Here is a 25,151-nt window from a genome sequence, read left to right as displayed (position 1 = left end):
TGCCAAAACTCAGCCCAGAGCAAATTTGTTTATGGCATAGTTGTGTAAACCTTTGGGAATCGTGTTCATGGAACAGCTGAAAGAATCACCCTTTGCAATATTGCCGGCTGGTAAAGGATAGGCTTTGTGTAGTGTACAGGCAGGGCTTGAATAGTTTACTCAACACCAACAGGTTGGGTTCCCAGAAGAAAGTTCACTTTTGTTGTGACAGCTCGGAGGCTTCCCTCCTCCCTCCTTCTCATTATACAAGTAGTCATTACTCTGATGCAGTCATAGAAACTCTGCTTGCTTTCAGAAGGTAAGTAGCTGGGATTTTGTTGGTGTAGTCAGTCCTTTCAGAGTGAAGACTACAATAACAATAACACTTTTAATTTATGTCCTGTCCCCTGATGAAGTTCTGTTGCATATTCATCAAAGATGCCACTTTGTGTTGCAGTTTGATGTATAATTGCTTTTTCTTAGTTAGCTTTTATCAACAAGTTTCAGATAGAAAGAAAAAAAAAGCAAAGTTACTTGCAAAATAACTATAATAATGAACATATCTAACTCAGACCTTGAATTTCAAACAGAGTTAAGTTCTCTGTAACATGCTGGCATCCCTTGCCCCCATATTTACTCTCATCAGATTTTAACTATGGAATTAAAGGAGAGATTTTGATGACAGAATACTGCAGTACTAGTCCTGGTGAGCAAGAAGTGGCAAATATGCACTGAATTTGCCACAACATTTCCCCTCCGGAATATTGAGGTTTCTTCTCTTTCTTTAGTACAGGTTTATAAAGTCTCAAATCAGAAGAAACCATTCATTCAATGTTCATGTCGCCATCATAATTTTGAAATTCACAAAGATGAATCAATAGGTTGTCCATACTTAGACATTTAAGTATTCAAATCTAATTGATAAATGAACTCGGGGAATCTGGATAAGCATATATTTAAAATGAATATCAATATATATTAAAATACTATATTGAAAAGCATATATAAAAAAGAACTTTTCCAATGTTTTATATTAATTGATGAATCAGGAACCTAAAGAGTAATAGCTTCGTGAGCCATCAGTTTGATTACCAGATCTTTAAAATGTGTAAATTGATGCCTTATATTGATCATCCCCAAAGCATCATGAGAGTTTGCATTTTTCGTCCTGCTTTTAGGAAACGGAGATATTACTTCACTGGGCACAAATTGAATACAGTAATGTACATTTGGGTATGCACTGTATTTAAATATTTTATACTGTACCTGGTTGGCTGCTTCAGTTCTATTGTGGCCTTTTGTTTAAGATATTGCTTGCCTCTGAATTGGTGATTGAAAACTAATGTGGAAACTTGTGAAATACTTGCTGTTGGGTGTTGCTGTTGTTCAGTCATTTAGTTGTGTCCGACTCTTCGTGACCCCATGGACCAGAGCACGCCAGGCACTGCCTCCCACAGTTTGGTCAAACTCATGCTGGTAGCTTCGAGAACACTGTCCAACCATCTCGTCCTCTGTCGTCCCCTTCTCCTTGTGCCCTCCATCTTTCCCAACATCAGGGTCTTTTCCAGGGAGTCTTCTCTTCTCATGAGGTGGCCAAAGTATTGGAGCCTCAGCTTCACGATCTGTCCTTCCAGTGAGCACTCAGGCTGTTGGGTAAGCAAAGGTTAATGTAGTCCTGAAATTATTTCCTCGAATCATAGAATGGTAGAATTGGAAGGTGCCACAAGAGTCTCCTCGTCCCAACAACCCACAGTGCAGGAATCTTTTCCCCAATGTGGGGCTTGAACCCACAACTCTCAAATTAAGAGTATTGTGCTCTACCAACTAACTTTACTTTCTCTGCATACTGATTTAACAGTGAGCTTCTTCAGCCCGTGAAAATGAAAGTACGGTAGTTAAACAAAAATTTAAAATGCATTGGTAAAATTAGTAGCTGACTGGTATTCTGTAAACAGCCTTAGGGGTCAATATACTGTCACCACGTCAGATACTGGTTTCCTAATTGTGCTTTTGGTGTTAGTTACACAGCTAACACCATTTGTTGTAACCTTGTTTCTGGTATGTCAAAAGTTGGCATTCTGGAAAAATTTACACTCATGTATATGAGTTTTTAAATATTTAATTTGGATAAAGCCCTTTTACATTTTTAAAACCAGACATCTGAACTTCTGATGCGAAACAGATGGCTTTATTTCAACATTTTGTTGTCACATTGCATCCACTTAGATTGTTTAGCTATGTCCTGATTTCTTTCTTTCCTTTTTTTCCTTTTTTCTTTTTCTTTTTTTGCAAAAGATTGAAGATAAAATCCAGATGCTTCTCAGATAATGCCAATGGATGTTTCTTTCACTGGTATTTTAGCACAGCCTATCTTTTAGGGTTTGGTGTATTGGAAACAGTGCAGCAGACTGGCGTGACCCAGAGATTTGGAAGAAGCCAAAACATTAGGTAAAATATTTGCATTAACAGGCCACTCATTTTGGGTGATTTATCAAATTATTCCCATGGATACAAATGCTAAAGTGTCTTATTATTGAAAGGTCACCCACAAAACATGTTTAGAAATGGACCTGTTTGCTGAAGCTGGTTTTTTAAAAAAGCAAATTGACTTATGGGATTGTATTTGGAAAAAGTGGCATGGATTACTTGCTCCAACAAAATGTATTTGTTCACATGAATCAATCCTGTATCAGTAATCAATCATCATACTGTTCTTTGCTGCTGTCAACAGCAAGGATGATGTGGGTTAAACTAGAACCTGGTTTAGAGAAAAAAACCCTTGTCACAGTTAGGTAAAGATTGTGTTTCATTGAACCTGTATATGGGTGACAACTGTGGAATGTTACTAAGAGTTTAGGAGTGGTTTTTGTTGGGTAAGCTAACATGCCCTGCTGGCCTGATTGCCAAATCATTGGCATCGCTACAGTTACTGCTTATCGTAGCTGGCTCTCAGAACAGAGATTAAAATCATGACCCAGTTTCAGTCTGTGGTCTGAGAGCAAACTATGGCCTGTTTAGCATGTCTCGTTAAATAATAGTTAACAACAAACCATGGTTAAATGTTGAATGTACAGCCTGTTGGTGCATACTGTCTCTCTAAATAAACCATGTGACATCTCTCTAAATAAACCATGTTGACCATGCACCAGCACATTGCTTGTTCACACGAAACAATAGTTTGTTTTTAACTCTGGCATAATGCTATTTGAAAACTGAGTTGGTGTGGACTGTCAGCAGTTGTTCCATATCTGGAGTGGATGGATAGAGGAATACTTTGTGGATATTTCTGTTTCTTAAAACAGGACAGCATAAGAATGGTATGCGTCCATAAATCGCTGTACAGTGACACACGTAATAGTTCGGTTCCATGTGTATAATATGACCTACTCTTTGGCTTTGCGTTTTGCAGCGGGGGAGTAGCCGAGATGCAGAAATAGCAGAGAACGGTTTTTTAAAAGTGGAATTATTGGTGGACTGAGCCAAGAGAGAGGGTGACGTTGGGACGCATGTGTGTCATGTCTTCTTTCCAGAAAATAGTTGGAAGAGAGTTTCATAGGTCGCTCTCACTGCCTAGCATTTTAATAAAAAAGAAAGAAACTCTTTTATTAGTGAAATGGCAGCTCGTTATATTTTTTATGGAATAGTATATTGGTTGCTTTATATGTAATGAAATTAATACTACTTACATGCACACAAATGCAGACAAACATTATTTTTAACTCTGGTTAGATAGTTTCTTTGGGGGGGGGAAGTGTTCATAAAGAAATGTAAAGTTCCTACATTCATCCTAATTCTTAACTGTGTGAGATAGGCGAAGCTGCTGACATGCTTAAAGCATGTACATTCTGAGCAGGCTGTCAAACTGCACTGCCCATTGGGCACACTGCCCCCTTCTTCGTTCCATTAATGTTTTTACCTGTTCATTTCATTTCAGCTTATCCTTTGTTACCTTAGTACTGATACCTTCTATGCACATGTGTTGCTTTCTTGCAAGACTTTAGGTTTGGCTTCCTTCTTTCTTTCTTTGCCTTGAAGGATGGATGGTTCGGTGGTAAGATGAGGTGGTTGTTGTTGTTTAGTCGTTTAGTCGTGTCCGACTCGTCGTGACCCCATGGACCAGAGCACGCCAGGCACGCCTGTCTTCCACTGCCTCCTGCAGTTTGGTCAAACTCATGTTAGTAGCTTCGAGAACACTGTCCAACCATTTCGTCCTCTGTTGTCCCCTTCTCCTTGTGCCCTCAATCTTTCCCAGCATCAGGGTCTTTTCCATGGAGTCTTCTCTTCTCACGAGGTGGCCAAAGTATTGGAGCCTCAGCTTCACGATCTGTCCTTCCAGTGAGCACTCAAGGCTGATTTGCTTCAGAATGGATAGGTTTGATCTTGAGTCTCCTCCAGCACCATAATTCAAAAGCATCAATTCTTTGGTGATCAGCCTTCTTTATGGTCCAGCTCTCACTTCCATACACCACTACTGGGAAAACCATAGTTTTAACTATACAGTGGTACCTCGGGTTAAGAACTCAATTCGTTCTGAAGGTCCATTCTTAACCTGAAACTGTTCTTAACCTGAGCTACCACTTTAGCTAATGAGGCCTTCCACTGCCGCCGTGCCGCCAGAGCACGATTTCTGTTCTTATCCTGAAGCAAAGTTCTTAACCTGAGGTACTATTTCTGGGTTAGCGGACTCTGTAACCTGAAGCATCTGTAACCTGTACGGACCTTTGTCAGCAAGGTGATGTCTCTGCTTTTTAAGCTGCTGTCTAGGTTTGTCATCGCTTTTCTCGCAAAAAGCAGGCGTTTTTTAATTTCGTGACTGCTGTCACCATCTGCAGTGATCGTGAAGCCCAAGAAAGTAAACTCTCTCACTGCCTCCATTTATTCCCCTTCTATTTGCTAGGAGGTTATGGGACCAGTGGCCATGATCTTAGTTTTTTTGATGTTGAAAGGTGAGGTTATGAAGCGATAAAATTTGTGCAAGGTCTTCTTTCCTCCCCAAAGAAATTAGGATAATGAATTACTGAGATATATGTAGTGGATGGAAGTGCACTTCGATTTCTCATTCACTACCCAGGCCTAATAATAGAGGAAGTGGCAAATGGTTGCGAAGAGGAGAGGGTACAATAAATCTGTCCAAACTAATCAGAGGGTTTTATTTTGTTTAATGGCAGAACAGAGGAGAAGGGGAGCAGATTAGATGGTGTGGCGTGGCCTCCCAACTCCACAGATCTTGTGATTTTTAGAAGATATGGACATACCATTACATTAAAGGGGGGAAGTGTGTGTGGGGGGGGAGTACGTTCCATGTAAGTAAAACTGAAATTAGCAGCTCAGCAACTAACACTCCCCAAAATAAAGTACTTGCCATGTTGGAGGGTGAAGACTGGAAAGGATTTGTGGAAACAGTGATGCACAAAGCATGCATACTAATTACATAGCTGCATTTACAGGAGGAAAACAGGATGCTGGTTCTGTTTCTTTTTTTAAAAAATAAACCCTTACAGTATAAATGAAAGGATGTGTTTCTATTTATAGAAGGAAGTGTTAGACCTTTTAGTCAACTGTATTGCATTGAGTAATAGTAAGTCACCATATTTACTGAGGACATGTTCCTCCCTGGGTATTTTTTTAAAGTGTGGTCTGTGAGTTTTTCCAAAGTGTCTTACTTTCTCAACCTTTTAAAGATTACTTGCTCCTGCAATTCCTTAAAATTATAAATGAAAAGATTTGTCTAATAATGTATGTATAGGAGTTTGCTATATACATTGTCTTAAGACTTAAAATTCCACCGAAAGTGATTTTAAAACTTCGCTGTATTATCTTTTAAAATGTTTTCAGCAGGCTTTCTATTAGAAAACACACACACAAAAATTTACAATTATTAATATATTTAAAAGTCACAATGGTAAAAAGCAAAAAAAGCAACAACACACCCCTGTGATATTGAGGATTAAGGATTAGGGAGAAATTAGGTTCAGTTTGCATTTAAAAGTAACTCCCGCTCCCCCAAATTCTCCCTTCCCAAAATGATATGCAAACACAGCCATCGTTTGACATTCCATTCACACTCCTCCAGATTTTGCAATGAAATTCTGCAACCAAATTATGTGTTCACAAATGCATATACCAGGGGGAGTGTCCACAAATGTGTATAGCTACTTGAAAAATGAGTGTACTGGGCGAAATTGCATATAATAATGTATCGGGAGACATATGCACTAAAGGGTTGAAGATTTTTGCACATCAGAACTTTTTTAAAAAAAAACAAACCAACGCACCTCAGACTGATGTGGAGATGTGGAGAACTGAGCTTAAGATTGGAATAATGAGAAATTGAGGGGATCTGAAATTGCTATATTGAGGACAACCTGTAGAATATTTATGCAGAGGCAACAGACTCCCATTACTTTTAGAAAAATAAAAGAAAGTGCTAGTTATTTAATCATCTCCCCTACCAGCTACAATTCTTTTCTTTTTTAAAAGAGAACTTTCTCATATTGTTTAGTCTGGTCCTTATACTAGATCTATACATGCAGCAAAAGATGGACAAGTATGCACATATTCATTGTTCCTTTTTTAAAAAAAACCTCCTTGCAGGTGGAAAAGAACACAGTCAAGTGTGGTGATGGTGGAATTTGTACTACTAGCTGTTTTTTTTTCCTGTACTAGTTTTTTGCATGCAGGGGTTTTTTTTAAATTAAATAAAAGGGGGAATATCATAACATGAGGTTCTTCCTCCTCCAGTTTGAAGTGGGGGTGTCCATTTTGTGTTAGGGTTGCTAACCAACCAGGGAGGGGGGGGGGGGGAAATCCCTGTCCAGCAGGTTTTGTTAGCCTCTAGGCTAGTTGCCAACATTTTTACTGCATAATAAGGCAGAATTTTGGGCTTCTTTCCATAATTCTTTGAGTGCTGTGTGTGTGTTTTGAGTGGAAGGCAGCTGCATGATTTCCATTTTAATTTGCTCCAATCTCTGCTCATTATTTTTTTTACATGTTCTTCCATGAGAAGACTGCAGAACACATCTGTCTGGGACATAGGAAGCTGCCTTATACGGAGCCATACCATTGGTCTATCTAGCTCAGCAGAGTCTGCACTGACGACTGGCAGCTCACCAGGGTTCCAGAAAGGGAACATTCCCAGATCTGCCTGGAGTTGCCTAGGATTTTACCTGGTCCCTTCTGCCTGCAACACACATGGTCTATCATTGAACTGTGGTCTTTCCCGTCAAGGCTGTGGGCTTCCTCCATAACTTTTCCTCCCTTGCCAATCTGTGCTAGGCAAAGTGGTCGATGTAGCACTGTGGGGAGCTGTGGTAGCTCGCATGCTTCGCATGCAGAAGGTCCCATGTTTAATCCAGCAAACCAAAGGGCTCGGTTTGCAGGTGATGTGGAAGAATCTCTGCCAGTTAGAGTAGACCAGGGTTTCCCAAACTTGGGTCTCCAGCTGTTGTCGGACTACAACTCCCATCATCCCTAGCTAGCAGGGCTAGCGGTCAGGGATGATGGGAATTGTAGTCCAAAAACAACTCAAGTCTGGGAAACCCTAGAGAAGACAGTGCTAAGCTAGATGAACAAACAGTCCAACCTGGTACAAAAGCAGCTTCTTATGTTCCCAACACAGTGATGCAACTAGGAACATCACAGTTTGCTCTTGTTATTTAACCCTTGGCATCTTCAGTGTCAAGGATCAGGTGGCGAGCGATGAGAAGGTTCTCTGCCTAAGAACTTGAAGTGCTCCTAACAGTTAGAATGGATAATACAGGACTAGGTGTACCAAACACTTTCTGTGTGCATATATGTACATGGAAATAGCCCATTGCATTCTTCCAAAAAGCACCATTGTTTTGGTTCTCGAGACTCCTTGTTTGATAGCTGCACATGTGCAGACTGTCCAGTGGTGATGATGATGGGGGCATTGCCATATTTTCCATTGTGGCCTGAGATGGGTCTTCATCCTGCTGGATCAGGAAAGCAGGATGCAAAGGATGCTTATCAGGGACTGTAGCTATTCTAGGAGAACACATTTGTGTTCATATTTCCTTCCTGTCAGGGGAGGAAGTCCTAGGATGGTCCTTGGCCACCACTTCCCTTTGCTAAAGTTGCTCATGTCACCTCTGCCCAGGGCCGTACACCAGCCACAAGACTGGATTTGGGCCCCAGTCTGGTGCTACAAAAAACATGCTGTCTTGGTCTCAAGCCCTTTGTAGCCTGACCAGTTTGACTCATGGCTCATCTGAGTCTGCTTCACCCACCTGCCTTCCTCACTCCCTTTGCTGCAGGAAATTTAAAAAAATGGTTATAACTTTCTTTAGAGATGAAAGTAGATGAAATCTTCAAAGTACAATAGTCCTTGTGGATAAAACCTGCCAGATTATAGATATCTCGGGCATTTGTGCTGGACACATCATCATCATCGTCATCATCATCATCATCATTATTTTCAGGAAACTTCTATAACTTTTTTTAAAAAAAACATTTTTTGAGGCAGACATGAAAATTGCAGGCAGGATCACATAGTTTACATCGCTTACAGATTTCAAAAATACTAAGTGATTTAGAAATGCTTTTAAGCAAACAAGCAAGCTATTGTAAATGTTTATTTTAAGGGTAGTTCTCTCTGGCCATGCAATAACTTTAACAAAAAAAACAACCCACGTGCAACTGAACCGCGTTGTTAACAAGGCCAATCTTGTGATTGCAAAACGATAATGATTTTAACTTAATATCTGCCCGTCACTCTATGGGCTGTGGGTGGGTTACAACAATTTAAAATTCAGCATTGAAAACAGTTTTCAAAACTTAACAATTACAAAAAAGTTCAATGATTAAAAATAGGCTTGGTCCTGAAAATATGCATCTCTGTTGTCAAAGATCAGGGTAAAGAGCCTTGGAGTTGGAAACCGTGGTTGGCAATTTAATTTATTTCTCTATTAATTTTCATTTTTTTTTAAATAATATTTATTAGAAATTTCCAATTACAGCAAAATAAAAAGAACAAAACATCCCAATTTAAAATCTTATTTTCAATAACATCTTTCCAGGACTTCCCCTCCCCTCCCCCTCTTGTATTCCAATTCTTACAAATAAATTCAGCAAGTTCTTATCCCAGATTTTGAACTTATTATCATTAGCCCAATTTTAAAAATATTTTCCCATCCCCTAAAAGCGACCTGTTCCCTTCCGCGCGTTCCCTCCTTTAATATGCAATACAGATTAAAATAATCAAATATAATTAATTAAAATAAAATTATAAAATATAATTAAGATAATCAAATATAATTTTACACCCTTTGGATTCCAAATTTCCCTCCCCCCTTTCCCGGTTGCGTTCCCAATGTTCATCAACGTCTGATGTCTTCCTGGAGCTCCCACATCTATCTAGGCCATAGTCCTTTACCAGTCATCTTTAATTTCGAATGTCCAATCTTGGAAGGAGTCTATCTCAAAAAGGCCCATTTCTTCCATCCAGATTTTTATATTTAGGAGTAAAAACTCCAATTTTATTTCTTTAGACCTTTCAAATCTGGATGTCCCAAATGTTCCCACTTCCAACTTTATCCAATTCTTGTTGTTCTTGTTGTTCTTGTTGATCTCTCTCCTCCTTTTTTTTATTTTTTTTCCCTGCTCTCCTGCACAAATGGTCTAATTCCAAAAGCTTCTAATTCCTCTGCAGAGGCTCTGTTATTCAGGAACAAAACATTATGCCAAGTCCCTTCCATTCTTCAATAGATAAATCTATTGTCTCCTTTAGTGTGTAGACCTCTGTAGACAAAATAGTGTTCCATTTCTGCAGTTTCCCAGGAGATAAAAAGTTCTATTCAAGTTCCAAGCCAACAATACTTGTAATATCCCTCAGCTCCTCTAGGTGGATTGCAATAACTCAATTCCCTTCCAGATCACGCCCACCAGTCAAAATAACTTGTTATTCTTTGTTTTAAACAATTTATATCCAATTTATAACAAATGTAACCGGCAAAGTCCTCGTAACAAAGTTCTCTTTTTTGTTCTTCCGCTTTGACAGCTCTTTGACAGCTGTCAAAACCTCTCTTTCTCTTCTCCCGGGGCTCTCACAAATCGCTCCCAGGATTCTGGGGGGGGGGGGTTGCTTTTTGATTCAATTCCACTTTTCTCCTCCAGCTCAGTCTTATAATTTTCCATCGCGAAGTTAGTAACTTTGTCAAAATAGGGTTGCGCTCGATCTTAGTTGTCAAATCCTTTACTTTAACTCCTCTATGACGGGGGGGGGGCTGACTTCCTTTTTGCACCTCCCCCGCTCGCTCCGAATTTTTTTAAAAAAATTATCCCCCTTTTTAGTCCAGGTTCCAATTACTCACGGGTTATTCTTTTAAGTCCAAATTTTCAATAGAAGAAGTCAGCGCTCTCCATCGAATGGCATGCGGCTTCGCTCGGCAGGGGAAGCGGAGGACTCAAAGCACCACCCCCCCGTCACCCGTTCCGTAGCCTTTAAAAAGGCTCCTTCGCGGGTCGGGGGGCGCAAAAGGTGCCAGCCGAGTCACCATGTCCATGGGTTTCAGTGCCCATGGTTTTTGAGGGTCCCCGCGTCGCCGGCGCGGTAGGACCCAGCCCCTGCTGAGCAGGCTCCCTCCGGAGCTCGGAGGGAGTCCGCCATTCGGCGATGGCGCCAACCCGGAAGTCCCTATTTCTCTATTAATTTTCAAAGTCTAAAACTGTATGTGCTACAGGCAAATAAGCTGTGGGAAACACCCTTTTGGCATGGACATTCAGTGGACTGAGTTTTCCACTTGAAACTTCTGTGTGAGTCAGCTTTAAATAGGCATTAGGAAGAATTCTTATTCCTTTTATGATCACGCTATATTTGCATAATTTGAAGCTGCTCCTTGTCAGACATTTGGTTTGCATTTATCTGCTGTTCATCTTCAAAAACAGCATCTGCTTTAGAATACAAACTGAGCAGAACAGCAGCATATCGCATATTTAGCTTCTGGATAATGTGGCCTGAATAGCCTTTCACCATGGTGTTTAAAAATAAAAGAAAACCTTATGTCCATTTAAAGTGCCATTCAAAATAAGATTTTACATTTTTTCTTTCTGTGACAGAAAATTAACGCTCGTGATTTTCTGCATACAAAATGCTACCTCCTGGCTCAAATCTCGCTCTTGAACAGTTTACCAATCATTAGTTCTGCATAAAATTTATCTTAGTTCTGGTTACAAAATAAGTGTTGTGTGTTCTTCAAAAGAACACAAGAGTTTACAACAACTGGGTTTAGTCTATTATTTCTGTCCCTTCTCATCCATTTGTTATTTGCTGCAACATTTGCCAGCCCAGCCCTCTCTGTAGGCTATGTCACCAGGGGCCACTATATTCTTAACTTGGTAAAATGGCTGGGGATGAGCATAGAGCTCAGTAGGGATAGCTCTTCGTGTGTGGGATTGCAGGTGTAATTTCCTGATAAATGCCTGTTAAATAGGATCAGGTAACATGGCTGAAAGAGACCCTGGAGAGCTTGGGCCAACCTGAATAGAACTGGGATGGGCGTCCTGTAGCTGTCCAAAAGTTATTGAACTCCAGTTCCCATCAGCCTCAGCCAATAGCCAATGGACAAGGATAATAGTGGTTGTAGTGTAACAACATCTGGAGGGTCACAGGTTTCCCATCTTGGAATAGACAATACTAATGGTCTATCTCAAAACAAGTAAGTAGTTATATGCTTTCTGTTTACTTCTTGTTTCTTTGATGTTTAAGAAGTTCTGGGAATATCTGAAAGTATTTGTAGCTACATACAGCGGGTGGGGTTTGAATGAGTTTGGTTTCGGATTATAGATGTTCCCCAGGATATCAGCAGAACTCTGGGCAAATATTTAGTGAAACATTATCTGTTGTGTATAATTTCTTTAATTCCTCAGGGTTAAAGTGGAAAGAGAACTTAATCAGTAAGAAACAAAAGGAATTGCACAAGATCCCAAACAATGGCTGTATTTACATATTGTGTTAAGCCATAAGTTTCGGTTGTTTATTTGAAGGATTTACTTGCTGTCCATCAGCAAAGATACCATCCAGGGTGGGGCCCAGCATAAAACAAAATATAGATACACAATTGTAGAACCAGCTAATCAAAAACAGGCAGCTAAAAACACCATCAAGCTTACGAACATGTAAAATTCACAGGCAAACAAGTTTGGTTGTATCTGACTAAGCCATTCTCTGAGTTGGGCCCATTGACTTTCGTTAGTCAAGTCACTGGTTTCAGTAAGTCTACCCCGAGTGTAACTTAATTAACACAACCAACAAATTTTAACTTGATGCTGAAATGATAACAGTGTTGGCACTTATTGTGCTTTCTGTAAGTGGGGCACCACCATGGAGAAAGCTCCATTCCTTATCGCCACATAACAATGTTCCCCTAATAGTGCAGTGTAGAAGAGATTTTCATTTGTTCACCACGATGTACACAAGCAGGAACGAGCCACTGTGAATCTTGGGTTCACTCTCCTTTGTCCATTTCTAGTCCAGTCAAGAGGATGAGTTTTGTTCTGTGAACCGCCCTGAGACCTCTGGGTATAGGGCAGTATATACAAATTCAATAAATAAATAAAAGAAGTTTGTAAGCTTCAATTTCTGCTTCATCACAGCTTGCTGTGTTGTCTGTACAAGGGGTTGTGTTGAATCTTTAAGACAGCATTGGTACCTAGATTTAGAAGCTGGCTTGTTTGAAACTTGCTGTAGAGAAACTGTGGGGTTGTTTAAAATTGTTTTTGAATGTTATACGTTACTTTGTAGTTCGTATTTGTGGGCTGGGGTATTGTTTAGGGACTTGCCGGAAATTGTATTTTTTATTAGTTTGTGTTCATTTGTGTTGTTAACTGTTTTAATTATTTTTTGTTATGCAATTTGTGCTTTTTATATTGTAGCTTTTTGTTGTAACCTACAGGTAAACAAATTTAATAAATATATAAAATAAAACAAATATGAGAATTTATCACCTGACAAACTACCGTGAGGGAGCTTTCATCTGTGTTGCTTTTTGCGGTTTTGTTTGCCATGTCACAATGCCCAGAAGCAGTTCAGTGGTGAAAACTTCGGGAGCAACCATTATTTAGTCTTTAAGATGTCCTGGGTTCCCCTTCTCATGGGAATCCCCTTCCAAACCAGGCAGGAAAAAATTCTATGTGATGCACCCACACAGAGTATTAATGCCTACTGGAAATTCCACATTATTGCCAAGGGAATATGACGCACACTTAACTGTTAAAACTTCCTTTCTATTGCATGTTTTTAGTTTCTGAGCTTTCTTTCATAGGAAAGTAGTCAAACTTACAGTTTGAAAGGAGGGTAACACAGAACCCGGAGAAATATTCCTTTAAGGAAGCATTTAACGACGTATGGAAGTTATAGAACAAAATCATGAATTGGTGGGCAACAAGAGAAAGGCTTGGTATTCTTATAGTTGCCATGCAGGAATCTGATGCAATTGTCATGCAGGAAGCTCTATTTTTAGTAAGAGTCAGTGCTGTGTGATTCTGCCAAAAATAGAAATAATGTCTCAAGATTGCCCAGCATCTGGGATGGTCTTAATTGAAACAAATGGTACTCTAAAAGTGGCAAATGGCAACAAGTCACTGACAACTTGGCCTGGTGTGCCAAAATATCATGTGAACCTTTGTCTGCATGTTTGTTTTTACAGTTGGAAGAATGGGAGCATGATAAAGGAGTTTTGCCAGTAATGGTGTGATACAGTTAGTCTTGTAACACTACTTCTGAAGATTTTCACTGTACTGATTTATCGAATCCTCTCAACAATGCAAATGAGCACAGGTTGGTTGCTAAGGGTGCTGTTGCTTGTTGGCATCTGTCTGTCTCTTGGGAGACAATGTGCACCCTTGGGGGAGAGGGCAAGCTGTTGGAAGGTTGCAGCACTCGCTGTGGCTGTAGAGACCGATGCAGGAGAGACATATTTTGTTGCAGTTAGGGCAGAGGAAGTCATCCAGTTGTGCTGATGCAGATGGGCAATGGCATTTCTTATCCCAGCGGCCATCCCTCCTCTGGTCACTGCTATGGATACACAACTTGACTGCTTGTCTTCTGGTACTGTGGTCATCTGCAAGGGATGCCTACATGGCAGAGTTGATGTTGCCAGCCTTCATGTCACGCTTGCAGCCATCTTGGTAACACAGAGTTGGTCTGCCCACGGGCCTGGTGCCTGAAGCCAGCTCCCCATACAGTTATTGATTACAAATTCAAGTACCATACTGAATTGTTTATAAATCCCATGTAGTAGTTGAAGCTGGGGAGAATGCTCCTCTTTTGGTTTGAAAACCATACACATAAAAGATTATTCCTTCACTCCCGTGTTTGCCTCTTTTCTGGTTGGTTGGTTTTGAGAATATTCCTCATAGTCTGGGAATATATAATACATTCTATTGTTTTCAGGTTCTGTGTATACTCAGAGATATCTCTGGAGACTAATTCTCCTCTTTAGGAGATATGTAGATGTGTGTGGGCAACTGTATTTCAGAGGTACCAAGTAGTCATTCATTAATAGCATTCCAAATATTTCTTTTTGTCCTTTTTGTATTTATCTGATCTTGTTCAAATAAAAAGTATTTTATTTTAAAAGGAAGATGTTTCTGTTCTATAAACAATAAACAGAGAGCAGATGTACAGCTAAGCTCCCAAGTTCCCATGATTGTTTGTGTGCCTGCATGTGATGGAGATCAAAATTTGTGTACTGTCCAGTATTTCAGTTGGACATGACGCAAGTAAAACTATGCGGTGGATATTTAGTTTTATGGTCTCCAGGGGATGTGAGAACAAGTCTTTCAGGTTCTGTCTTCTGTTATAATAGGAAAGCTTTTTTAATCTTTGGGGACGGATGGACACATAACCACATTGTTCATTAAAGCAGCTTCGTAATATCCTAGATGTTATTTTTGATAATTGTAGGCATGAACAAGATGCTAAGTTAAACGCAAAACAAAATGTGGCTTTGCAGAGAATAGTATAATGTGAAGAGATTCTGTGATGTGTGTATTCTTACTTCCTAATATCCTAGCAAAATATAGAAGCTATTATGTAGAAAACTTTGTACGCTCTAAGAAGCAGCAATAAAGAGAAGCCTTGGACAGCCCTGGTCAGCAGTTCCCCTTCTGAACTGTTCACTGAAGGTGAAAGCTGACTTTTGTACCTCACCCCCATTTCATGTCTGTGAAGAATTCTTGGTCAATAGTCTTTAGAGAAAGAGGATATGGGAAATCTGGGGAACCAGCATTGCTCCAGGTGTTATGGCCACGTTTGAAAAATAAAAAACAACAAGTCATGTAAAGGTGCCATATGTAAGTTAGTTTCTGTGGTGCAACTGATCATCTTTAGGGAAGTTGTCAAATACAGTGGTACCTCGGGTTACATATGCTTCAGGTTACATACGCTTCAGGTTACAGACTCCGCTTACCCAGAAATATTACCTCTGGTTAAAAACTTTGCTTCAGGATGAGAACAGAAATCGTGCAGCGGCAGCAGGAAGCCCCATTAGCTAAAGTGGTGCTTCAGGTTAAGAACAGTTTCAGGTTAAGAACAGACCTCCACAACGAATTAAGCTCTTAACCCGAGGTACCACTGTACAGTAATCTGTTAGCTTCTTCAACAGGCGAAGGAATATTCTCTCTCTCTCTCTCTCTCTCTCTCTCTCTCTCCATATTCCAATTCTGTCAAATAAATATTAGGGCCGGTGCAGAATCTTTGCCCAGTTTGGAAGTGTCTATGAGCAGCTGTCTGCCACTCCTTGGGAGGAACACCCTGACAGAAATTCCATACATAAATAAAATGACATTGTTTGCCTCGTGGCCCTACCTTTTGAATTTCCTTCTATGTTCTCTCTACCTGAGTTTGGTAGGACACCCCTAAAACCCACTTTGAGACGCCTGGTTAATTTTAGCTCACTCAGAATGGGTTTAGAAGCATATCCATATTAATTTTATCCTAGGGTGGTGATAGGAATACAGAGCACCATAATAGTTGAAGGAATTTTCAGGAAAACGTGAGGGCACAGCAAGAGGACATGGGCACACGAATACACCTGGAATTTCAGTTTAGTGCTTTTATTTTTTTTGCTTTTTTTTTTGTAAGGTCAGTCCTTGTAAGTTTTTTTGTTTTCCTGTGCTATGCTTACAGTATTGAAAAATACATCTTGTAAGATTGTTCAGCCCCATTTCATTGAGTTACCCTGGGAAATAATATTTTCTTTAGCATATTTATAAATGGAATTAGATTTGATATAGCATCCCTGAAGTTAGCTGGTTTTCCCCTTGACTTCACTTAGATTTGAATCAGGCCTTTAAAATCCTGGCACCAGTGATCAGGAGCTCCTGTTATTAATTTACCAGCTGATCATTGCCTCCTTAAGATGTTCTTTCCAAAAGACCTCAATTAGTAGCTGGCTGTGCAGTTTAGTCATAATGTAATCTTATAGGGTTGGGGTTTGTTTGTGTGTTTGGGGGTTTTTTTTGCCCAAGCTTTTTATTTCAACAACATTTTTACTGGAGAGACTGAAGTTTAGTTGTGAGTTGGCAAGGCAATACAGTTAACACTGAGCTTTGGAATTTTTTGTTTGACAAAGTAGATTCTGCTTCTCAGAACGACTGCCCCCCTGGGGTAGGAAAAACTAGAAATAGTTTGCAGCTTGGTTGATGCCCTGACACATTTTAGCTCAATTACCTCATTTTTATGAAGATTTAACAGTTTAAGTAATATGCTAAAGCAAGTGTGCTCTGGTTTGTGTGTGTGTGTGTTGGGAGCAGTTGCATTCCTCTATAATTTGGAAATATTTTGGCAAAGAGTTTGGCAAAGAGTACTAAAAAAAAAACAAAAAAAACCTCCAGACCTAAGTTAAAAGAATGCTGTTACATTTTCAGGTGACTCTTTAAAAGAGTTATGAGTATATAATAACGTGGGGGTTTGGAATAACTCCATGAGGTTTATTTTACTACTACTACTACTACTACTACTACTACTACTACTACTTCTTCTTCTTTTTTGCCTTAAAAAAAGACTCCTTTTCAAATGAGTGTGGTGATTGCATCTTTTTGTGAAGCCCAGTGCAAAGGAACTATTGCTGTAATATTTATGGTGTTACCCATATTGTGGCCCATTTGAAAGCAAGTTTGGTGTAGCTAGCGCTGAGAAGACCCAGGTAAAAATGTGTGCTTAGCCACAAAGCTTGCTGTGTGATCTTGAACAAGTTTATTATTTTTACCTTAACCTACCTCACAGAGCAGTTCTGGGAATAAAATAGGGACAGGGGAACATGTGCACTACATTGAACTCTCCAATGAAAATAGGGACATCCATGATATTATTATTATTATTATTAACAATAATAATAATTAATAATAATAATAATAATAATAATAATAATAATAATAATAATAATAATAATAATATTTTGATACACCAGCCATCTGACTGGATTGCCCCAGTCACTGGGCAGCTACACACACGCGCACACACACACACAAATTCCCTATACAGGGCTGCCTTCAGATGTCTTCTAAAGGTTGTATAATTACTTATCTCCGTGGCTTGGTCAGTTAACTCCTTACCCTCCAACATTTCTCCGATGAAATTAGGGACGTCCTAAGGAAAAGCAGTGATCAAATCATAAACTGGGGCGGCTTCTATAAATCTGGGACTGGCTCTGAAAAATAGGGGCAGTTGAAGGGTCTGATATAAGTGTGAAAAACCTGCAGCTTAGAAAGAAGAAAGAAACTTAAGGCCTGAGGTAGGCCAGAGCCCTCTTAGGATTAGCTCCTGCGAAAGTGCCTGGAGTTGCATAGGTAAAGACTATTTCTCCAGCTGCGACTTTTCCGACTACTGTACAATGTGTCAAGAGAAGGCAAAAACAACTCCTGGTGGGAGTTATCCTCCTTAAACCAACAGAGGTCAGACGTGACAACTCTGGTCACAGTTATACATGCCTAGGCATTATTATTTGCTTATGAATCACTTTCCAAGTGAGCGAAACATGCTACTATTATCCATAATGCTTTCCTATGTGAGGCTGCCTTTGAAAAGTTTCCGGAGCAATGCAAATGCAACCCACTAGGTGGCAGCATAGCTAGATGCTGGTTTAAATTTATTTGTTTCCTTTTTAAACAAATCTATATTAAGTTTCTGTATAGTTTTATTTGGCCAGCAAGATGTCTTGTATGCAGGTTTAATTTTGTGGTTTTAGGTGTTCCAAGCCACCTTTGGGGTTATTTTAGCCAATTAAAATATTAACTAACATGGAGGGTGTGTGTGGAATCCCTAAAATTGGTCTAAAATCAAATTTAAACCAGTTGTTGATACATTTCTTTGAAAGCCTGATAAACTGAGGAGTTTCAGTCAGTTATTTGTGATCTTACATAAGCCCACTATATAAAGAGTCTAGCTCATCCTCTTTTTCAGGGGTCCTTATGGAGGGATTCTTTTGGTTTAATTGTGAGCTCCCATGTTAAACAAGAGATTTTGTACCAGAATCTCAAGAAATAAATATGCCCAATTAGGTATAAGGAACAGAGTTAGTTTACTGATATATGACGTGTAGTCTGTGACTCTGGATGAGGTTTGCTTTGTTGCTGTTCTGTTAAAATTTTAATAATAGTTGCAACAACAACAACAACAACAACAACAACAACAACAACAACAACAACAACAACAACAACTGATTATGGTCACCATATACACCAAAACTGAGGAGACCAAAGGTCCAACACCTCATTTTGTCATGAAGCTAAGTCACCCCTTCTCCAAATAACCTACCGCACAGGATCGTTGTGAGGAACAAATGAGGTTGGAAGTGGGAACCATGCATGCAGCTTGCAGGGTGAGGGAAAAGTAGGAAAGAAATGTATACTAGAAATACTAATTGATAGACTTTCTACCCATCAGAAATATATGGATTAGGAACAGCAACTGAGCAACCTCTGAATGCCTGTCCTCAGGGGGACAACAGCAGGAGAGTGCTGTTATACTCATGCCTACAGAATGAGCTGTGAAAACAGGATGCTTTGACTAGACAGACCTTTGGTCTGATTCAGCAGAGGTGCAGAGACAGAATTGACATAAACCTTGTTTGCTGATGTGTGTGAATATGCTTGCAACCGAATACAAAGTCATAACTGTATATCTTTGGGCTTGTGGTGAAAATTCTTGAGGCATCTGAAGATGATCTTTGGTCCGTAGCAGTGACTACAAGAATCTGGGCCACTAGACACCCGGGAGCAAGGAAGCAGCGTTCATCAGAGTTCGCCCTTCAATGTTTAATTTGTCTCTTTGCCATGCCACTAGGAGGCAAACGAGATGAAAGAAGCAAGGTGGTGCCTTAACCATACCTGAGGCAGTTTAATGAGGCAAAGAAAAGGTGTTTGTCCAAAATACATCATAATCTCAATGGATTGCTCCGAACTTCCAAAAACCAGGCATTTGTGTAATGAAAAACATTAGGCGACGTCTAAGATTACCAAGATGTCAACTATACTAACTCTTCCTGTAATGGGTGGAAATTGTTAAAACAATTTTGCTGAGGTTTTGCTGAGTTCTGGGGTTTTTAAGTTGGTATGGCCTCACTTGTAATGTTAGTATTTTGAAAAATACTGTACGAGCACTCCAGCGAATTCAGGCTGTCAGTTAATGTGGGCCTCTAGCAATATCAGCCAATCAAACACCGACCTGTCAATTCTCGTCCCTCCCTACTTGCACAGCTACTGCTGCTGCTCTCCTCCAACTGGGAAACAAAACACCACACTTGGATGCCTGAGGTTGCTTGCCTTCTATCCCAGGCACCTATCTGTGGGGTGCTTTGTTTTTCAGCCGAAGGAGATGGATGCTGGGCAGGCAAGCTGCCAAGTCAAGAGAAGAATTAGGAAGATTTTTGGGAGACTGTATACCAACTTGCCACATGTCCTTTCTGTGTTTAAACTCTTTCATTTCCTTCTGGTCATCTGTGCTGTGATGCAGGGGGTCCAGAAACAAATCTTTTCCAGTGCTTTTTTTTTTCCTTTGAAAAGTTTATTTTACACTTGCCCTGATGCATTTCACAATATCCTTCTTGGAGCCAACTCTTTCTGCTACTCTCTGGTACCTTTTCAAAGGACTATGTCAGATCACACAGAGAACCCCTCTCCCACATAGGAAATGCACAGTGTACCATGTGATAGTTAAGGATGTTATTTTTCCCCTCCATAAAAATTCTAGCACTTCAGGCTGAGTGCCTTTTGAGCATGTGCTGTTGGCTCTGTTTTGTGGCACTAATACAGTTGTGTGTACTGTACTGTACTGTACTGTACTGTACTGTACTGTACTGTACGCTAGCAGGAGCTGAGTAAACCTCCTGGAGTATTCTTGGTAAGTGTCTTTTGGTTACCAAGAGTTAGTGATGATATCTTCTGTGTCCTTCCTTACGATGCATACTGAGCTGAGATCTGGAAACTTGCATGAGTGAAATTTCCTTACACAATCAGAGCTCAAATAAATTAAAGATTTCCTTCAATTCCAAATTGTCCAAGTGACATTCCATTCAATAAACTCCAAGCTTTCTGCTTGGAATTTTAGAGAAGTAACAAACGTGGATTAGTATACACACAGGTCCAGCTTTTACCAGGAAATTGTTCGTTAGGCGAGCATTCATATAACGCTGCAGATTTCCATTATTTCCTACAGGAATATTTCTGATCTCCAGTCACACCATGGTTTCATTCAAAAATGGCTGCAGCGAACCAGCAAAAGAGAAATTGAAAAACAAACAAACTGATTTGTCTAATCTCTCTCCATGGTTTCTTCCTGAAAGTGACTGCTGTTGACCAGCAAACCACAAAAGTAAGGAAGTGGGCAATCTCTGACTCTTAGGATATCGGAATCAGCTGTGTAGTGAGGTTTGGTCATAATTCTTTGTTTGGATAACTGAATTTGTGGATAACAAGTGTCTTCTTATGAAAACTTTTTATATCAGTCGTTCACTAACTGAAGCCACTGGCATTGGCTCAACCCCTTCCTGTGTGAATGCATTCTATACCTTGGTGCTGGTGCGTGTTTCAAAAGGAATGTTGCCTATTATTCTGGTTTTGATCTTCTTTTCTCTTTGAGAGTAAGGCAGCAGGCAATGGAGGCTGGTTGATTAGGACAAATAGGGCACTGCCACCTCAATCTTGGCCCGCCGTCAGCCAGCCAGCCAGCCCTTACATGTCTGCCTTCTTGTTTACATCCAGTCCCGGGGCTGGCACTGGCTGTGAGCTTTCTCCTTCTTAGTCTCACTGTTGCCCTTAGTAGAGAAGGATGGGAACAGAACAAGAACTAGTCAGTTCTGTTTCTCAGTGACTCTGGCGCCATCTGCTGTTAGCTTCCTGCCTTCTGCCCCACCAGTTCCAGTGGGTACCAGATGGCAGGTGATCTTTCTCCAGATTTGTTGCCTGTTGATGGCCTTTTGGTTGATCTTGCTGAGCTTGCTCTGCTGTCTCCTTTCTGTGCTAAGTCTATTGTGCTCCACCATCTTAATTACTCTGGTTGGACTGGCTTTCTACCTCCTTTCCCTACTCAAATAAAAATTCCTGTGCTGAGAATATATTTCTTTTTGCTGTAAAGGTGTCTTCCTCCTCCTAAGCAGGTCTCTCGCTATCCTTGTCTGTTTGCTGCTTTATGTCTACTTTAAAGCCAACACTTAAAGGCTTTCATCCTTCCACCCATGACTTTTTCTTGCCCTCGTTTCCTGCCTTTTGCTCTCTGTGCAGGCTCATATGCTTGCAGTCACCTTGGTCCTCTACTCTCACTCTTGATTTCCAGTATTTTGTTCTGTGAGCTTGGAACAGCATCCATCTCCATGTCCATCAAGCCAACTCCCTACACAGGCTTCCAGCTATGTAGAGGACTGGTTCAAGCGTTAACCCTGGTTGAGAAGCTGAACGCTTTTAGGGGCGGTATTCCTGTTTGCAAATCATGCCCCTCTTCCGAGGTGGCAAATTTCCCCCCTCCTAACGAGTGAGATTTTTTTCATGGGAGAACTTTTTAATAAACAGCTCCCCAAGGTGGAAATATCTGAGATGGTTCCGAGTTAAGTTTGAAACAAAAGGTGGTGACTTTTAACAATGCTGCAAATATTTGAAATTGCTTTATGATTCCAGGCCTTTATTCCATTCCACCTTTCTAATGCCTACCCCCCTCCTGTTCGTTCTTTTAATAGAGGTACCCAGAATTGAAATTGAGAACACCTGCATCCACATGCGTAAATTCTGTCCCCTCCACAGTTTACTCGCCCGAGTAAAGGGATGATTGAATGCATTTGTTTCCCAAAGCCTTTCCTGGGCTGCTATCTCTTTGGTATTTTGTGCCTCCTGCCTGCTCAATACACCTTTGTTCACGGTGCTTCTTTCTGTATCCAGCGCCTGTTGGTTCCAAGAAAAACCTCCAACAGTAGAAGCAGTTGATTGAACACTCAGATTCCTTCAGCACAGGGATACATGGGCTACTTCGATGCTATTGTCAAGGTATTTAGATGCATACTTCATGCAAGTAGAGGTTTCCGTAGCAGGAAGTAGATCTTTCCATTACTAGCAGTTCCCAATGTTTTAAACTTTCAATTGCAACCCATCAGGTTGCACTGATTTGTTTTATTCTGTATGCACTACCAGAAAATATTTAGGCTGCTTAATGCAGTTTCTGGAATTAGCTGAAGCAGACATGTCAGGATTACTGACGATCCAAATCTGTAAATGTGTTATCTAGGTTGTTTTGGTCCAGCAGTGGGATTATAAATAGGAAGGCTTAATGATGTAATTAGCTGAAGAGCAATGGATGAGGCGAGATGGTCAGTTCGTCTATATGTATGCTTTAGGGGTATATATTGAGGTGGTGTTGAAGAATCAACATGTGTCGAGTTTGGGGTAAGCTGAACATTCAGTGCATTGTGATAAATATATTTAACTTGTAAAAAAAAAGGAAAAAAGAGGCATTCTGCGTTAAGAAGATTGGGTACACTAAATTCCAGTGTTTTAAAGCTAGTGTTGATAATGCAGACTGATTTATGTGAGTATACTGTATATCCTAGTAGCTGGAGAGGTCTGGTATCACAGGTTATGAAGTTTATATAGTCAGTATCGATAGTTGTCAGTGTCTCTGTTTAATCTATTCTTTGTTATGGCTTAATGCTATCTTGTAACCATGCTTGAGGTGAGCTTATGTTTACATGACAAAAGAAACTTGATATTCAAAGTGTTGGCTGGTTTTTGTATTATTTATTTTGCAACCTTTGAAGCTCTGCTTTAAAAACGCAAAATCTTAGTCATTCTTTATTGGTTGTGGATATTTTAAATATCATATTGCAGACATCTCAGCCGTGGACTGCAGTCCATGATTCATCCGTGGGATTTAGAGGTTCATAACTGCCTGCCTGGATTATAGCTGTGAACTACAAATAAATTTATTCTAATATTCCCCAATGCTGAAGTCTGATTTGCTCGTTTTATATTTGGATTAATTTAACTTGCTGAGGCTGCTTTTAAAAATGCTACTGGCTGCTTCTATGTGATGTTTCTTAGTTTTTCAATTATACAAATATTGAGCTTTATGTATCTTTTACACTTTGAAAGGAACATTAAGAACAGCTGGAAAACTGGCAGCATAACTGCATGTGTGCTTACTTAAAAATAAGTTACTTTTAAATCAGTGGTACTTGCTCTTAGGCATCTGTCTGTGTGTAGGATTGCAGACTTACTTAAAGTGCTTCCACATTAGGTGTTCAGAACTGCGATTCTTTGTTCACTCTCTCTTCATGGAGTACCTAGAAAACACCAGCTTCATTGTCATTCTGTATTTTCCCTGTGGTTATTTTGTCTTTTCTTAGGCGACAGAAACGCACATCACTTTCCAGAACAGGAGAATAGTGCATCTCTACAGATTTAGGTGCCTTTAGTGCTAATCTTTTGGCATTTTAAAAGGATGGGGTTTTGACATGGTCAGTGATACATTAGAAAAGTGAACATACAATGACTTAGCACAAATTCCTTATAACCTTTTGCAGGTTATATCATTTTATGACCCCATTTTGGGTTACTAGAACACTTTGCTGGCTATTTTAATGAAAGACCTGCAGTGCTATGCCACCATAATGCTATGATATTATGATTATTATTTTAATAATATATTTAAAAAGTTTCTAAATTCATTTTCAAAAATTAACAATATTGTATGATCATGCAGTTAGCATTATGGTATGGTATGCCTTGTTTTCATTAAAAAATGCAGTTAACACAATAGCAGTATAATGCATTTTTTTCTTATTATGCTATCATATTCCTGTAATAAAAAGCACAGTAATCCTGATTGCATGAAAAGTCAGTTGTAATTCTGCTTACAGTGGATGAACAAGTTTTGGGTAGCACTAGGAGCCCCTCAGGGACGTGGGTGGCGCTAGGGATGCGGATGGTGCTGTGGGTTAAACCACAGAGCCTAGGACTTGCCGATCAGAAGGTTGGCAGTTCAAATCCCCGCGACAGGGTGAGCTCCCCTTGCTCGGTCCCAGTTCCTGCCAACCTAGCAGTTCGAAAGCACGTCAAAGTGCAAGTAGATAAATAGGTACTGCTCTGGCGGGAAGGTAAACGGCGTTTCTGTGCGCTGCTCTGGTTCGCCAGAAGCGGCTTAGTCATGCTGGCCACATGACCCGGAAGCTGTATGCTGGCTCCCTCGGCCAATAAAGCGAGATGAGCGCAGCAGCCCCAGTCGCCATGACTGGACCTAATGGTCAGGGGTCCCTTTACCTTTACCTAGGACCCCCCCCCCCAATTTGGAAGCAACTTTAGTCCAGGGATTTTAGTTCTATATTCATTCAAGCCATAATGAATAGTGAATGCGGCTGGTGCTTAAATTAGTTTAATTTTAATGAATTCATTATACAGTGGTACCTCACTTTTCGAAAGTAATCCGTTCTGGAAGATCGTTCAAATTCCAAAACGTTCAAAAATGGAAAACTCAATACGGAAGTCTCAAAACGTAAAACTATGGAATCTGCGTTTCATGTTTGACTTCTGAGGCACATTCAAAAACCAAAGCATTTACTTCTGGGTTTACAGCATTTGAAAACCGAAATGTTCGTCAGTGGAGACGTTCGAAAACCAAGGTACCACTGTATTCTAAAAAAAATTAAGCAAATAATATAAATGAATGCTGGGCT

General features: G+C 40.1%; 1 protein-coding gene across 4 annotated transcripts in view; it reads left to right on the top strand.

Annotated features, from left to right (window-relative positions):
* COBLL1 (cordon-bleu WH2 repeat protein like 1) overlaps positions 1 to 25,151 on the top strand; it is an 83,136-nt gene that overhangs the window by 13,789 nt on the left and 44,196 nt on the right. The window contains exon 1 of one of the 4 annotated variants that reach the window (XM_081870775.1): positions 201 to 298. The exons of the other annotated variants lie outside the window; for them this stretch is intronic. The gene's annotated coding sequence lies outside the window, so the exon portion shown is untranslated. Of the gene's footprint in view, positions 1 to 200; positions 299 to 25,151 lie in introns of those variants that run through there. 4 annotated transcript variants of the gene reach the window in all.

Source organism: Podarcis erhardii, assembly GCF_964252035.2.
Source record: "Podarcis erhardii genome assembly, chromosome: 1".
Classification (NCBI taxonomy): Eukaryota; Metazoa; Chordata; class Lepidosauria; order Squamata; family Lacertidae; genus Podarcis; species Podarcis erhardii.
The sequence above is the reverse complement of the archived record's forward strand: the minus strand, read 5'-3'. Positions and strand labels throughout refer to the sequence as shown.